Below are 12,884 nucleotides of genomic sequence, written 5' to 3' on the forward strand. Positions count from 1 at the left end.
CAGAAGTTTATGACGTTGAGCCGAGAAAATAAAAAAATCTTATTTTTACCACAAAACTTCTGTTTTATGCCTAAATTTAGCATTTTCAGAATAGTAAAAAGAGAAAATGCACCATACCATTTGTTGTGCAATTTCTCCTGAATACGTTGATACCCCATATGTGCTCCGTACACCTCATACACACACGGCCCCGCTCCGTGCTCGTCTGCCGCTCCGCTCTGTACACCCCGTACATGCGGCTCCGCTCCGTACACCTCGTACACACGCGGCTCCGCTCCGTACACCTCGTACACACGCGGCTCCGCTCAGTACGCCTTGTACATGCGCGGCTCCGCTCCGTACGCCTCGTACACGCGCGGCTCCGCTCCGTACGCCTCGTACACGCGCGGCTTCGCTCCGTACGCCTCGCACACACGCTGCTCTGCTACATCCACACTGTAAACCCCTCCAGACCCCACACATAAACTTCAGCTCATCCAGCACCATGACAACCAGCACAGCAGAGTCCTGCATCCACTGAGGCCCCTGATCATGTGACCCCTGACTCCTCCCCTCCTGTGACCTCATCACAGCTCCTGTGCGCACAGAACAGCCATATATGTGGTGGCGGGGTTGAGCCTAGAATGTATGGGCTCCTTCCAGGTCCTGACTGCAGCCCATACATTCTAGCTGGCTCATTAGTGAAGACACTAGAATGTATGGGCTGCAGTCAGGACCTGGAAGGAGCCCATACATTCTGGAAGATAGCAGAATCTATGGGCTCCTGACAGGTATATATTATTGGAGGTAGGAGAATGTATGGGCTCCTGTCAGGTATATATTATTGGAGGCAGCAGAATGTATGGGCTCCTGTCAGGTATATATTATTGGAGGCAGGAGAATGCATGGGCTCCTGTCAGGTATATATCATTGTAGGCAGGAGAATGCATGGGCTCCTGTCAGGTATATATTATTGGAGGCAGGAGAATGCATGGGCTCCTGTCAGGTATATATTATTGGAGGCAGGAGAATGTATGGGCTCCTGTCAGGTATATATTATTGGAGGCAGGAGAATGTATGGGCTCCTGTCAGGTATATATTATTGGAGGCAGCAGAATGTATGGGCTCCTGTCAGGTATATATTATTGGAGGCAGGAGAATTTATGGGCTCCTGACAGGTATATATTATTGGAGGCAGCAGAATGTATGGGCTCCCGTCAGGTATATATTATTGGAAGCAGGAGAATATATGGGCTCCTGGCAGGTATATATTATTGGAGGCAGGAGAATCTATGGGCTCCTGTCAGGTATATATTATTGGAGGCATGAGAATGTATGGGCTCCTGTCAGGTATATATTATTAGAGACAGCAGAATGTATTGGCTCCTGTCAGGTATATATTATTGGAGGCAGGAGAATGTATGGGCTCCTGTCAGGTATATATTATTGGAGGCAGGAGAATGTATGGGCTCCTGTCAGGTATATATTATTGGAGGCAGCAGGATGTATGGGCTCCTGACAGGTATATATTATTGGAGGCAGGAGAATGTATGGGCTCCTGGCAGGTATATATTATTGGAGGCAGGAGAATGTATGGGCTGCTGTCAGGTATATATTATTGGAGGCAGCAGAATGTATGGGCTCCTGTCTGGTATATATTATTGGAGGCAGGAGAATCTATGGGCTCCTGTCAGGTATATATTTTTGGAGACAGGAGAATCTATGGGCTCCTGTCAGGTATATATTATTGGAGGCAGCAGAATCTATGGGCTCCTGTCAGGTATATATTATTGAAGGCAGGAGAATCTATGGGCTCCTGTCAGGTATATATTATTGGAGGCAGGAGAATCTATGGGCTCCTGTCAGGTATATATTATTGGAGGCAGCAGAATGTATGGGCTCCTGTCAGGTATATATTATTGGAGGCAGGAGAACGTATGGGCTCCTGTCAGGTATATATTATTGGAGGCAGCAGAATATATGTGCTCCTGTCAGGTATATATTATTGGAGGCAGCAGAATGTATGGGCTCTTGTCAGGTATATATTATTGGAGGCAGCAGAATGTATGGGCTCCTGTCAGGTATATATTATTGGAGGCAGGAGTATGTATGGGCTCCGGCTAGGTATATATTATTGGAGCCAGCAGAATCTATGATCATTTCCCAGGTGTATGTTAGTGAAGCTAGCAGAATGTAGCCTACAATGTATGGTCTCTTTCCAGTTTTGACTGCAACCCATACATTCTAGCCGTTTCACTGTTAAAGACACTATAATGTAAGGGCTCCTGGTGGTATATAACAGTGAAGTCATCACAATATATTGGCTCGTGCCAGGTATACAATAGAACATCAGAATCAGGGGCGTAACGTACCCGGCGGATAAGGGGCTCGCCGGCGCCAGCCCCTATTTCAGCTGAATGTGTATCCTCGGACACACATTCAGCTGAAGTGTATTGCAGTGTAAAAACTTGCCAGATCCGTGCTCCGCAATACATGCTGCTGGCCAATCAGAGGCTGCCGGGGGCGCATGGCAGTGACGTTATGCACTCCTGTCAAAATCAACCAAAATCAGCTGCCAGCTTCAGATGTGGACGCCGCACAGCATGGTGAGTGCTAGGAAGGTGAGTAGGAGCATTTTTTTTCTGTGTATTGACCAACAGTGGGGCCATATATTAGGATGGGGGCTGGAGATGGGGCCATATACCAGGATGGGGGACATATACCAGGATGAGGGTCATATTCTAGGATGGGGCCATATACCAGGATGAGGGCCATACACCAGGATGGGGAATATATACCAGGATGAGGGCCATATACCAGGATGGGGCACATATTTCAGAATGGGCTGTGCATTATACTATATAGAGGACTATAGGCTGTGCATTATACTACATGCATGACTATAGGGTGTGCATTATACTGTATGGTGGATTATTGAGGGTGCATTATACCAGAGGTCCCCAACCGCCGGTCCGCGGACCAGGACCGGGCCGTTGGGGTTTTTCAGCCGGTCCGCGGGGAGAGGGGGCCCCTCCAGCCTCCAGCAGGGCCGCCATCAGGGCATGACTGCCCTGACTCCAGTATGGGGCCCGGCCGGTAGGAGCCCCCTCGGAGCCCCCCTCTTGTGCGTCTCTCTCCTCATGGGGCCCCCGGCCGCATGCTAAGCGCCGGGTCCGGGACATCGTAGCGCTGCGCTGCTGCGGCAGCACCTTCATGATTCCCCTGACTTCCGGTCATGTGACGGCGCCGTCACATGGCCGGAAGTCAGGAGAACCTGGTGTCAGCGATTTGGACGAGCGCCAGGATTCTGCAGGGATCGCATGGGGGTAAGTATAACAAGTTTTATTTTTTTTAAATACAATTAACTAGGAGTGGGGGGAATGGGAGATGCACATGGGAGGAGGGGAGAGATGAGAGATGCACATGGGGGAGGGGAGAGATGAGAGATCCACATGGGGGGGAGGGGAGAGATGAGAGATGCACATGGGGGAGGGGAGAGATGAGAGATCCACATGGGGGGGAGGGGAGAGATGAGAGATGCACATGGGGAGGGGAGAGATGAGAGATCCACATGGGGGGAGGGGAGAGATGAGAGATGCACATGGGGGGAGGGGAGAGATGAGAGATGCACATGGGGGGAGGGGAGAGATGAGAGATGCACATGGGAGGGAGGGGAGAGATGAGAGATGCACGGGGGGGTGAGAGATGCACGGGGGGGTGAGAGATGCACGGGGGGGTGAGAGATGCACGGGGGGTGGATGAGAGATGCACGGGGGGGATGAGAGATGCACGGGGGGTGGATGAGAGATGCACGGGGGGGTGAGAGATGCACGGGGGGGATGAGAGATGCACGGAGGGGATGAGAGATGCACGGGGGGTGGATGAGAGATGCACGGAGGGGGATGAGAGATGCACGGGGGTGAGCTGCACATGGGGGGGTGAGAGATGCACATGGGGGGGTTATGTTTACATAACTTTGTTGCCTTATGAAGGGCGGGGGGGCCCCCAAAAATTTCTTGCACAGGGGCCCACTACAGTCTGTGTCCGCCCCTGGGATGAAGTAAATGCAGCTGAACAGCAGCTGTCAGGACAGCTGCCCTGTCCTGCTGCAGGGCCTCAGTGATGCGGCTCCTGGCACAGCACATTATGTGGGGCTCCTGGCATAGCTCCTGGCGGGGACCTGGTCTACACTATATGATAAGTATGCACTAAACTCCAAATCCCTCCATTACCCCGCCCCCATATGACCAAAGCCCCGCCCACCCCACCCCCTCCTTGCTGGGCCATGGAAAAATGATCTTGCTTCAAGCCGGTCCCTGGTGCAAAAAAGGTTGGGGACCACTGCATTATACTATATGAAGGAATATGGAGAGTACATTATACAATAGGGAGGACTATGGGCTGTGCATTATACTGTATGGAGCACTGTGGGGTTATAGTGTATGGAGGAGTATGGGGAGTGCATTATACTATAAGTAGGAGCATAATACTGTAGGGTGGACTATGGGGCACTATGACTTCTGTGTTCACCCCTGGGGAGTGTAATGCTTTACTTTTTTTTCTATACGGTAAAGAACAGCACCAGAATGGGGGATATATACTGTATATACCAGTATGGGGCTCTAAGATAAGGGACCATAATGAGGGACATATATACCAGGATGGAAGTCATATATATATATATATATATATATATATATATATATATATATTTATATATATCTCTTGCAACAGGCCCATCAGACTTTACTTACGCCTCTGATCAGAATGTATGGGTTCCTGTTCGGGATATGTTAGTGAGCAGAGATGAGCGAGTGTTTCAATGTTCGGGTCAGATTACAATTGTCGAATTTGCAAAATTCGTCGAACATTGACGAACGTCATAGGATTCAATGGGGGGCAACAACAAACGCATACACAACACCTTCGAACTGGTCCAAAAGCTGACAAAACACATCAAATTATGGGTAGACACCAGAAAAGTGTCATCAATTGACCCAGAGTACAAGTACTATAATTATTATTATTACAGCGACATTTATTCCGTGGCGCTTTACATGTGAAATGGAGTCACTGACTGGTACAAGAGGAGAGAGGACCCTGCCCATGAGGGCGCACAAACAATCTACAAGGGATGGGTGAGGATACAGTATGTCAGGGTACAGCTAGTCGTGTAGTTGTATGCTGGAGCGAGGGTTACCGTAGATTGTACGCTTGTCAGAAGAAGTAGGTCTTCAGCTTCCTTTTCAAGGTTTCCAGGGTAGGCGAGAGTCTGATGTGTTGGGGTACAGAGTTACACAGTAGGGGAGATGCACGGGACAAATCTTGTATGGGATTGTGGCAAGAAGAGATAAGAGGGAAGTAGAGAAGATCTTGGAAGGATGGGAGGTTGTGTGCAGGGAGACTACGTCACACATGTATGGAGGAGACAGGATTTCCATGGCTTGGTATGCCAAACTTAGGCTTTTCAACTAGTCTCTGGGCAACGGGGAGCCAGCGCAGGGATTGACAGAGAAAGGGGAAAAGCCGGGGATTAGCGGGATAACGTGGATTAGCCGGCCTGCACAGTTTAGGATAGATTGGAGGGGTGCGAGAGTGGTAGAAGGGAGGCCACAGAGTAGGAGCTTGCAGTAATCAAGGCGGGGGAGGATGAGGACATGCACTGGTGTTTTTGTAGATTCATGGTTGAGGAATGTGTGGATACCGGAGATATTTTGGAGTTGTAGTTGGCAGCAAGTGGAAAGGGCTTGGATCTGACTTTTCAAGGACAGATCAGAGTGGGCAGCCATTGACTTTCATGGATAGGTAAGTTGTGGTGGTCAATGAGATGGTGGAAAGATGATGAATTTGGTTTTATCCATGTAAAGTTTTATTAATCTAGCAGAGAAGAAAGCTTAAATAGCGGACTCACATTGTGGGATTCTGGTTAGTAAGGAGGTGATATCAGGTCCGGAGAGGTAGATCTGTGTGTCATCAGCATAGAGGTGATACTGAAAGCCTTGAGACTGTAGGAGCTGTCCCAGGCCGAAGGCGTAGATGGAGAAGAGCAGGGGTCCTAGAACTGAATCACCGACACATAGGGGGCGAGATGAGGAGGTGGTGTGTGAGCGGGAGACACTGAATGTCGGGTCGGTTAGGTATGAAGAGATCCAAGCTACGGCCAATCGGTGATGCAGAGACAGCGGTACGCTTTGTAGATGAGGACCAGAAAGAATATGTGCTCCAGTGGATGACAAGCGTGGCATCAAGTGGCCTCTGCTCCTCTTCCTCCACCTTAAAATCACACAGTACAGTCCTCAGAGGTGGCACCCCAATTACCCTTGTTTTCCCACGCGTCACAACTCTCCAACTGCCCAACTGACTGTGGGGAACTACAAATGAGCGAGTCTGCAGAGCTGTGCACACATTATATTCCGGGGAATCAGAGGTGTGATACAAAGCTTCACAGACTCAAAAGATGGGGAAAGCATGTGTAGCAATGGCCAAAAATTTTTTCAGTTGATCCGGGCCCGGACGAAGTAGGGTCCGAACAGAATCCAAACCCTCGTCATCAGACATTAACCCCTGGGGGTGGGCATGGATGGGTTGGAGAACAATACAAATACACACCAGAACATGGAGAACTAAACTAATATAGAACAGGGGTTGGAAAACTAAACTACTAAACAGCTAGGTTTGGAGAACTAAACTACTACACACCAGGGGATGGAGAACTGGACCACTAGACATCAAGGTGTCACTAGACAGCAAGTGTTGGAATCCTCAAAGCTAGTGGGACAAACCTCTATATCTAACGCTTTGTCCGATGCCTCTGCCTCCTCTAGGGCCTCCACTTGCGCCCGAAACTTCTGTCTTAATAAGACACATGTTACAACAGTGCAGAAAGAATCCCCCCACCTCCGTACTGCGCAGCTATGGCTCACCGGTTAAAATTAATATGCCTTGGAGATTGCAGTCATACAGCTGAAGAGTTGTGGACAGCTCTTCAGGCCGAGTTTGAGCAATGGCTATCTCCACTGAACCTGGAGCAAGAAAAGGACGTGTGCAATAACGGTGCAAACCTGGTGGCGGCCCTACGCTGGGGAAACCTCACACACCCGGGCAAACTCACACACGTGCCTTGCATGTCTTGCATCCTCTACCTGATGGTACAGCAATTTCTCTTCCACTATCCTGGCCTGGATGCGCTGCTGCAGAAATCACGGTTTGTGTGTGCTCATTTAAAACTATAAAAACAGTAGGATCTTTAGTATAAAAACCAGACTCGCCAATGTAACCTCTTAATCCTCGCAAGCTTCAACACAAAGTTCACAAGGTAGACAGCAGCAGTGATCGGTCCCCTAGACAACGAGCAAACTCCTTCATGATGACAGAGGCCACTGTCTCCTTAGCTTGATGCTGGTACTTTTCTATGGGAATGAGCTTGTCTCCAATCAATCAGGAATATCCAGTGAATGGCACGCCACGGTTTGGTTTTAGCACCCAGTACCAGAAACGAGGCCATCCACAATTTCCATATGTCAGGAATTTTATTTGGTAGAATAGCTGCCCAAACATTAGTTTCTCACAAAGGAGCTGAAGACACTGAGTGGCAGTAGGTGCAAGTTTCTCCAGCATGTTAGACCGAAGATTACGAAAGGGAATATAGCGGGAGATTAATTAAGAGATGTACGGAGGAAAAAGGTTATGGATGGCTTTGTAGGTCAGTGTTATTAGTTTGAACTGGATAAGCTGGGCAATTGGGAGCCAGTGAATGGATCTTATAGATTTCAATCTTATAGATTGCTGGAGCCAGTCCACAGTAAAAAAAGTAGCCATAGAGTGTCCTGGAACCTTGGCCAGGAATGCTTCTCGGCAGGGTTGCACGGGCCCACCATAGAACCGGAGACTCCCCCGGTGGGCAATCCTTACAACTGCTATAGGGCTCTTGAGCAGGTGAGAAAGGTGGGCCCTCAGAATCAAATGCTCTGGTGGGCCCAATGTTCTTCAGTCTGACATTGCTTCTTGGTGACAGTTGTATTTCTCCACAGCCATATTCTTTAGCTTGGTGAAAGGACTGGCATAGAAGGAAACTGAATATATGCCGGCTGTCATTTCTCCCAGGAAAGTCCTTTAATGCAGCTTCTTCCATAAGCAATGACAGCCCGCCCAACATCAGCTCACACTTCTTGGTGGTGCTTCAACATACAAAGATGTTTCTTTGCGCCTTGAATTTCATGACTACAGAGTTGGGCAATGGGCTGATCTACAATGCGTTTTCACAAATAACGTGCATAAGCAAAGCCACTGAAGGTCATCATTAAGCGAAACACGTACAGCTTTCCCACAGACTGAAAGAGGGGTATTAAGACTTCCAAGAAAGCCAAGACTTCCCTGTCCTCACTAAGAGGACGACAATTCATGTTCTCCTCCTCCTCCTTGAGATAAGATGAGGCGGGGCTGTGTAGCATCTCCCTGTATAGCACCCTGCTCTGCCTGCAAGGCCTTGTCTTTGTGAGCTGCGAGCGTTTCAGTAAACAGAGAAGCGGGACAGTGTCGCTAATTATGGCGTCATCGCCACTCACCATCTTGGTGGAGTCCTCAAAGTTTTGGAGACAACACAGATGTCAAACATCCATCCCCACTCATCAGCTGTTATGTGCGGAGGCTGACCTGAATTCCAACGAGCATGTTGAAGCTGGTACTCAACAACTGCCCTCTGCTGCTCACAAATCCTTCCCAACATCTGCAACATTGATTTCCAACGTATGATCACATCGCACACCAGTCGGTGAGCTGGAAGCTGCAAACGCTGCTGAAGCACTGCCAGGGTGGGGAAAGCTGTAGCTTACTTTCTAAAATGGACACACACGCGGCGTTTTCATGAGCAGCTCTGGCAGATCTGGGTAATTTTTGAGAAACCGCTGAATCACTAAGTTGAGCACATTTAGTGCTCGCTCATCACTAATGGGTACCCCTGTCTGGAGAACAATATCATCACCAAAGAATTAAAAGATGAAATGTAGCCTGCTTTATATACCACAGTACTAAGAAAACCAATTTTGATTATATCATGTGTACTCCTGTGACAATATCTGTACCAAAGAATTAATCTCACTAGATATAGAACTAGTATAATGGGGACCGACAACTCTTCCACTACAGCCAGTCCAGCAGATAAAGACCCAACCAGGAGTGTTCACAGTTCAAACAATTAGGGCCTGACACCACCATTTCCGTGGCCAACAGTTTGGAAATGGTGGCGTTCAATCTCTTAGCTTTGTCATGTGTAGGAGGAAACAATCTTTTGCTGGCTGCAGTGCTGAGAGAGGGCGGAGTATGGTGGACCGGAAAAACAGCTGGACCGTGAGTGAGATGCAGACGGAGATGTTATGATGGATAAGGTTGTGGTGTGCATTTTCTCTGAGATCGGTCAAAAACAGCAGGCATGTCCGCTTCAATTACAGGAGATGGACTCTCACTCAGCCTGACTGGAGCGGGTACAGAATTGGAGATTCTGCTGTCAGAGACCTGCTTGACAATACTTGGCACGGTAACAAAAGAGGAGGAGGAAGCAGCAGATGCGTTTCATGGGGTGGCTGATGGTTGTTTATTGAAAATCAATTTTGAGTTTAACATGTTTGTGTACCCCTGTATGGAGATCAATATCTGCACCAAAAATTAATTTCACTAAAGTATAACTATTATAATAGAGACCAAAACCTCTTCCACTACAGGCAACCCAGCAGATGGAGACCCAACCAGGAGTGTTCACATTAAAAAATTAGGGCCTAACACCACCGAAGTGGCATCTATTTCAGTAGATTAGAAGTAGTATAATAGGGACAGACACCTCTTCCACTACAACCAACCCAGCAGATGGAGACTCAATCAGGAGTGCACCATCCTCTCCAGTCGTTCATGTGTCAGACTTGTACTCTGTTATGCTGGTGCACGAGCTGGTCTAAAAAATGTGTGAAAGGACTCACAGAAGTTGCTTGTGCCACTTACATTACTGCTGCTACTAATATTTTTGCGTTGATAAATTGACGTGCCAGAGGTTGGAAGTGTAGAGCTGCAATGCACTCTGTGTGCCTCATTGCTGTCTTGGGAAAAACCTCTCTTAAGATTGTGTAAAAACGTGTTTCGATACTCCAGCATTCGCGGGTCCCTTTCCCGGGCAGGAAGCATGTGGCAAAATTTACTCTTATAGCTTGGATCTAACAGAATTGCAAGCCAGTAGTCAGCACTATTTAGAATCATAACTATATGGGGATCATGTTACAGATAGTGCAGCAAGAAGGCACTCATATGTTGGGCTCTTTCAAGAGGTTCAAGCTCATGCTGTGTTGGTGGCTGGGTCATTCTGAAGCTTGTTTCCTCTGTCCCCTCCCACCAAACACGAACAGAGAGGGGATGACTATCCTCTTCATGTTCTGACTGTTGCTCGCTCCTATCACCTCTTCCATTTGTTCCTCGCCTCTTGCACCTTCACTAACAATTTGTCTGGTATCACCAACCCCCCTTTAATCGCAGTGAACCACCCTCCCTTGGCACCCTGAGATGTCCCCCAGTGTATGACGTTAGTAACAGAAGAAAGTATTTTAGTGTGGATGAGGCCTCTACGACATAGCAGATATGCTCTAAACTATTTCAAACTGAGATGTCTTCTGCTGTATAACGTTAGGAACAGAAGAAAGTATTTTTTTTACTGTGGATGAAGCCTGTATAACACGGAATATATGCTCCAAGATATTCCAAACTCAGATCTAGCCCGCTGTATCACGTTAGTCACAGCAAAAAAAAAAATATTTTTTTTTACTCTGCATACAGCTGAATTTTACCACCACAGAAGGACTAGGTGGACTCTGGCTAGCAACAGAAAAAAAATGTATATTTTTTTTTACTATGCATACAACTGAATTTCACCCCCAAAAACTGATAAGGTGGGCTACTATAGTTTGCGCTAGCACATTAGCAAATTAAAAAAATGTATGAAATTCACATAGTTCAGCAGCGTCTTTAGCTGCACTGCAGGCATATATTTCATTAAATCACATCCACTGTGCTTGGACATTTAGGCCGTGTTCAGATGTAGCAAAAATGCTGTGGTTTTTTTTCAGCTGCTTTTTTTTGGAACAGTCATTTTTCAGCATTTAAATGGCCAAGAAAAGTGGATGCGATTTCATGCAAACCGCTCTGTGGTCTAAAGATGATGCTGCTGATCTGTACGGTTATGTTTTTTTTTTACGTCTAGAGGTTTCTATGTGGAGCCTAAAAAGAGAGAAAACGCATGTAAAAAGACTGCAGTTACTTTAAGTGCAGAATCCAAGCTATTCTGTATTATAAAAAAAATGAACAATGCGGCTTCACATCTGCACCAAAAAATCAAATAAGGGGGAAAAGGCAAAAAAATGCAGCAAGCATGCAATAATCAGAGATGATTGTTATTGTGTAGTTTGGTGTGGACATCTACAGAAAACAAAAATATACAGTATTTATTCAACATGTGAACACGGCCTTGCAGACACAAAAAATCCAGATGTCAAATAGTGAAGCTACATAAAGATGAGAAAGTTGAATGGACAGAAAATAAATCCATAGATCCCAACTGAAAGAAGCACGACGCACAGATGACATCATGCCAGCCCTGGCTAATCAAAAGTCACACCGGATGAGGTAAGGTTAGTAGTGTGGCATGAGCGTGCTCGGTTAACCCTTTCCCAGAGCACGCTCGGGTGCTGCTCGTGTATTTTCGGCATCTATGCTCGAGCCGCCGCGGCTGTTAGACAGCTGTGATACATGCAGGGGTTGCCTAACAAACATACAATCCCTGCATGTGTCACAGCTGTCTAACAGCCCCAGTGGCTCGAGCATAGATCCCGAGTACGCCGTAAATACTCAGGCAGCACTCGAGCATGCTCGGTGAAAGGGTAAACCGAGCACGCACATGCAACACTATAGGTAAGAGATTCGTGGCCTCCTGTCCGGGGTCTCATGAATTGATCCGCTCAGCTCTAGTTCAAGCTAGCTATGGAATCCGTTCTACGCCTGGGTGGTGAGCATCTTTATTGGTATATGGTCTCCCATGCTGGTATGTGCTGCCCCACCATCCTATCCTGGTATGCGTGGGGTCCCTCACCCCCAATCCTGGCATGTGTGGGGTCCCTCGCCCCCCAATCCTGATATGCGTGGCACACCTCGCCCCCCAATCCTGATATGCGTGGCACACCTCGCCCCCCAATCCTGATATGCGCGGCGACCCTCATCCCTAACACACTGCACACATACCAAAAAATAAACACTCCTCCCGGTCAGGTAAGTATGGCACCGGAGATAGCGGTATACGTTCAGTGTCTACGCATACCGTGATCTCCGGTGCCATACACTCCTCTTACCTGTAACGGCTCCATGCCTGCTTCTCTCTGGAGCCAGACTGCGCAGGTGTGTCGCGTTTGCGCAGTTTATAGAGGCTTCAGAGACACGCATCTCCCGTTATATTATAGATAACTGCCTTTCTGCAGTATGTGGCCTGGGGCACAGCCGGTACTATCTAGTACCGTCCCCCCCGTGTGGCCTGGGGCACGGCCGGTACTATCTAGTACCGTCCTCCCGTGTGGCCTGGGGCATGGTAGGCACAATCTAGTAACGTCCAGTCCTATGGATGTTGCTGGTCTTCATCCGACACAATCATCCTCCTCTGCTTCATGTGGACTACACATCCAACGTCAGCCACACAGCCTCTGCCATCACACTCCTGCGCAGGCACACTTCTCTGCTCTGTGCGGGGAAAGGGCAGAGAGAAGTGCGCCTGCGCGGGAGTGCAATGAAGGACACTGTCTGGATGATGTAGGACACGTCATCCACTTGAAGAAAGGAGGACGGCAATCTCAGGAGGAGGAGGCGCCGGATTAACACTAGAGAAA

This window comes from Phyllobates terribilis, unplaced genomic scaffold (genome assembly GCF_046119375.1).
Source record: "Phyllobates terribilis strain yellow unplaced genomic scaffold, ASM4611937v1 Scaffold_156__1_contigs__length_4398808, whole genome shotgun sequence".
In the NCBI taxonomy this organism is placed as follows: domain Eukaryota; kingdom Metazoa; phylum Chordata; class Amphibia; order Anura; family Dendrobatidae; genus Phyllobates; species Phyllobates terribilis.